This window comes from Condylura cristata, unplaced genomic scaffold (assembly GCF_000260355.1).
Source record: "Condylura cristata isolate star-nosed mole 26May11 unplaced genomic scaffold, ConCri1.0 scaffold00004, whole genome shotgun sequence".
In the NCBI taxonomy this organism is placed as follows: Eukaryota; Metazoa; Chordata; class Mammalia; order Eulipotyphla; family Talpidae; genus Condylura; species Condylura cristata.
This window is the reverse complement of record NW_004567105.1, coordinates 32,818,694-32,824,239: the sequence shown is the minus strand read 5'-3', so window position 1 is coordinate 32,824,239 and position 5,546 is coordinate 32,818,694.

Below are 5,546 nucleotides of genomic sequence, written 5' to 3'. Positions count from 1 at the left end.
AAAAAAAAGCCATATTCTACTTAAAGTAGGATTTTAAGATGTTTTTCTCCAACCTTATAGTGGGTAGACCATATATCTGGTGAAATTTCAGTGATCTTTGTGAAATTTGACAAGCAAGTTGATATATCTAGATTTTCTTGATGACTCAACTAAATGCTATTATATTTTAGAACTCGTCTGATGAACTTAATTCTCCAATATAAATTTTTAGATTTCTTGAATTGATATTTTGAGGCCCAAAATTGTTTCCACCAAAACTTAGTGTAGCTTTTGAAATAACTATAATGACAAATTGATTCCATGGGTAAAGCTTTTGAATTGTTTATAATTTATATATATATATAATTTGTAATTTTTATATAAGTAATTTACTATATAATTTAAACTATTATGTATAATTTATAGAAATTAGAGCCAGAATTCTTTTATCAAAAAACCTCAATCTACATTTAAAGTATGATAAGCAATTGAATGGCTTAACTTTTGCCACATCACTCTGATCCATTGATTTGGAAACCACATTCAAGATAATCCTCTCTACCAAGAACTGACTGTCTGATGTAGCAGCAACATGCCATTAACTATCATTTCCACCGACAGCTGAGCTTGTGGTTTGCATTCAGCACTTTTTTCCTAGTGTGGAGTCTATGCCAAGTGTTACTAATGTAGTAAAGTGAGTAATCAACCGAATCTGTGGTTAGTCACTACCATGAAAAGTCCTCCTCAATAGGAAAAGTGTCACTGGTCATTCCCAAAAGGGTGTACATGAACAGAAAAAAAAGTGAATATTGACTCTTTACACATTTTTCTCTAGGAAATAGAACTTAATTCTTCACTTGCGGTTAAAGGCAAGTCACTGTGGTTACACACACCATTTTTTTAATTAGGATATGAGCAATGAGTTAAGCAGGAAGTAGAGACCTGAGAATTTACAATTATGGCATACCCTTTGTTTTAATAAGTCAAATAGCAAACAGTAAAGTCCTCTTCTATATACAGGCTAAATTTTCTCATTCTACTCTTCAAAACAATACCCACCATATTCATTTTTGGCTTCCTTAATTTTTTTTTTCTTGAAAAGAAATCCATTATTTTTCCTTTCCAACCATGTGCATTGATTCTTCTGTTTTCCTACCTCGCTGGTATCTCAAAGAGACTAAGTGAACAAAACTATGTTTATAGTTAACAGCACCACATGAATTATTCTGCTGTTCTAGGACCATGATAGAAAGCCCAGAGACAGTAAGTCAAGTAGATTTTAAGTCAGAAATCCTGCAAGTCCATAAAGCTCAATTTCATGCACCTTTTTTTTTTAAAGATTTATTTATTTGTACAGAACTGGGGTACATGTCAGAGATGCAGAGGGTGAGAGGATTCACCAGAGACAGAGTGGGGAGCAGAACAGGCAGATCGACGAAGTACACTGCTGAGGGGAGCAGCGGGTGGATCAGGAGAGGTCTGCCTCGCATGTGGATCACCTCTGGGGCAGGCGGGAATCGAACTCATGCAGAAGTGGTTTAAGCTTCTTTGTGCTGTGCTTTAACCCGCTGTGCCACCAGGGAGGGCCCTCATGCACCTTTTAATTGCATCCCAAGCTTCCACTTCTGCAGTCAGGGTTGAGCGTCCATGACTTCCTCAGTCCAACTAGATTAGTCAAAGCCCATGCCATTGTTTGTTAAATATTTTTCTTACCATCCTTGCCTATATCCCTTTAGCCACAAAGTAATCAGGGTTATCTTTAGAGAATAAATAATGGCTAGACTCCCCTGATTATAATGAGTTTACTCTAACTAATAATAATAACATGCAACCACTGATCTATGTTAATATCAAGAAATGAGAAACAAGGCCCTCCCTGGTGGTACAGGGGTTAAATATCAGCACTAAGAAGCAATTGGAAACCAGTGAAGTAGGAGTTTGATCCCCCGCTGGCAAGTGACAACAGTGGCACTCCAGACCTTTCCTATCTCTCCCGCTGCTCCTCTCAGCAGTGGATTTCAATAGACCTATTTGTTCTGCTCCCCACTCTGTCTCTGGTGAGTCCTCTGACCCCCACAACTCTGGCCTACATTCTAGGTCTTATGTGCATAAATAAATCAATCTTTAAAAAAGAAAGAAATGAAAAATAGGCATTGCTTTTCCTCAAGTGATGTAGAGGATGTTAACAGCACCACCAGGAGATCTTCTTGCCCAAAACTCAAAACTGAATCTGATCCTGTTTCTGAATCTAATAACCAGTTTACAGGAAATTCTGGGGCAAAGGGCTATGTTAAATGACATCACAGAGATGCCAGGAGCAAAATACAAAGGTGGAAAATTCTATAGGAAAAACTGGTCTGTTTTCTACAACCAATAAAGGTTAACAAAGAGAAAACGACAATATTATGGGTACTGTTTAGATCTAAGAAATACAGAAATACATCGACCCATTTGTTTTGGGTACAGATTCAAGCAAAGCAACTATTAAGACATGTGTCAGATGTTCGGTTTGATTATATATTCCCAAGTCATGGTCAGTTTTTGATGTGTGATAGTGATGTTCCAGCTGTATTTTTATCAGGAATTCTTATTTCTTAGACATACTGAAGTGTTTATACATGAAACTACAGTATCTGTAATTAAAATGGTAACCTGGGGTGGGAGGAGGGCAGTTACTGGAGAACCAAGATTGCCAGATGCTGAAAATTTTTAATCTGAAAGCTATGTTTTTTAGGGTTTCTCCGTTTTTTTTTTAATAATTTTTTTTAAAGATTTATTTATTTATTCATACAGAACTGGGGTATAGGCCAGAGATGTGGAGGGTGAGAGGCTTCACCAGGAACAGAGTGGGGAGCAGAACAGGCAGATCGACAAAGTACATTGTGGAGGGGAGCAGTGGGCGGGTCAGGAGAGGTCTGCCGCGCCATGTGGTCACCTCCCGGACAGGCGTTAATCGAACTCATGTGGAAGTGGTCTAAGCTTCTTTGTGCAGTGCTTTAACCCACTGCGCCACCAGGGAGTGCCAGGTTTCTCTGCTTTTTATAAATCATAGTGTTCACTTTTTGATAAATTTCAAGATTTTATAATGAAGAGATTTAAAATATAAAGAATATCCTTCAAGTTTCAAAAAAAATCTCCAAAATCTTCTGAGCATCCCTTTACTCTCAGAATAAAAACACACTCCTCACCACTTCCCACGCCTTGCTAGTCCCAAATGATCCAGTGTCTGCCTCTCCTCCACCATCTTTTCCCAATTTCACTGCTTACTATGCACTGGCCGTCCCAGCCCTTGTTCCCTGTTTCTGGAACATACCACAGTCTTTGCACATGTTTCCTCTGCCTGGGATGCTCTTTCTCCAATGACTTACAAGAATGACTTAACTTTTAACCTTTAAGTCTCAGTTCAGATGTCAATGGAAATCTGTGCTGACCAACCTACCTAATGTAGCCCTTAGTGTCAAGCTTATTTCCTTCCATCTGCTGGGTCCTCTTCAATCTCCTATTTCCAGCCAAATTCCTTATAACTTGTTTTTAATCTTCACAAGAATGATACATAGTAGGTACTGTTACCATCACTCCATTGCATGGGTAAGGACAGAGAAGAATAGAGAGATTAGACTCATTCATTGCAGCCTGTATTGCACCTGTAAGTTCCTTCTTTGCTCTGAGATTCTGACATTACCCATTTTATTGTTGTCTCTTCTTATTTTATTCTGCTTACCTATTAAATTGTAAGTACCATGAAGATAGGGGAATTGTCTCTTTTCATGGCTGTTTCCAAGGGTTAGAAATCTGGCATGCAGAAAGATACACACATACTGATGTCTTCATAAACAAAATTGACATTGTTATTTGTTGAACTGAAGGTTTCAGTCATGTCAGCAGTCTATACATGGTATGATGAAACAGGGATCAGTCCATGAGAATTTCCCAGTTATCCAGAGTATAATTGATTCAAGTTAGAAGTCTCTATCAAAAGACTATGACCCTTTTCCTCTGAAAGTTAAAACTATTTTTACATGAAAGCAGGGTGTGGAAAATTAACCTATACTATCTTTGATTCACCCAATTAAAAGTTTATTTTCATGGGCTCAGAACAATTCCTCAACATTTCAATTATTTCAAAACAGTGTTGTATTCAAGTTATTTTAGGAATCCTACAATGCATTAATGTTTTGTATCCATGTCCAACTGCGCTACTACTCCAAATGCAAGCTTCTCACATTATGTATATTCTCCAGTACTCTGGTCCAGCTCATGGCTTCTGCAAAGGGAAGCTAGTCATTGATATCTAGACCTACTTCACAGATTACTTCTTAAAAGCTTCATTTCCTATTGGCCTTAAATCTTCTATTTTTCATCTATACCCTTATCATAAAATGTTACAGTTCTTCCCATTAAAAGACCAGAAACAGGCCCTCCCTGGTGGCGCAGCAAGTTAAAGCACTGCACTGAGAAGCTAAAGCCACTTCCACATGAGTTTGATCCCCGCCTGTCCCGGAGGTGACCACATGGCACATCAGACCTCTCCTGACTCGCCCACTGCTCCCCTCAGCAGTGTACTTCGTCGATCTGCCTGTTCTGTTCCCCGCTCTGTCTCTGGTGAAGCCTTTCACCGCCCCTGAGCCTCTGGCCTGTACCCCAGTTCTGTATGCACAAATAAATAAATCTTTAAAAAAAAAAAAAAAGATCAGAAACATTTTCTTGCCTCTTGTTTTTGGATTTGACTTGCATGGATTAAACAAGAAAGGAAGATACACCAAATTGATAGTGACAAACCTAGATCTTAAGAGCTTAGATCCTAGAGACTTTCATGTTCACCCTCACACTCCTAGATCCTCAGGAGAATGGGAGGTACTAGGAACAGAGCCAGGACAAGAACAGAAACACTGTTTTGGATAAGTCAAACCTACATCAGCAGATTCCAGATGACCTATAGGTTTAAAAGCCAAATGAGTGATGATGGGTAACACTGAATTTGATGAATGTTTGTTATACAGTAATTGGTCATCCCAAAAACATGTATGACTGATATACAGCAATATCTGCTGTTTTTTAAAAGGAGAATGATTTTAAGTTTGTCTCTTCTCTATCCCACTTTTCATGACCTCTTTATAAATATATTAAACAGTTGTCATAGTTTTTCAGCTATTTTTCTAACTTTTTATCATTTAAATTTGTTAAAAAGTAGTTTTTTACTATAATTTTTTAGGTTTTTGTTTTATTTTTCTTCTTTGACTTTTTTTTTAGGTTTTTGCTTTTGTTTTTTGCTTGGGCAATTATTTGTTCTTCATTTACCTTCGTTTGTTTCCTTTTTTTTTGTTGGAAATTCTTTTTTTCCTTTTTCAATTTTTTTTTTTAATTGACCCTTGGGCCTTTTTTCCCCGTTTTTCCTTTTTTTTTTTGTTCTTTTTCCATTTAAGGTTGGGGACTTTTTTTGGAATTTTTTTTTTTTTTTTTTTTTTTTTTTTTCCTTTTGGCATGAAGAAAATATCTTTTAATAGAATTATTCTTAACATTCAACCCTTTTCAAGAAAATTAGGGAACCTCTGTTTCCTAGGTTTTGT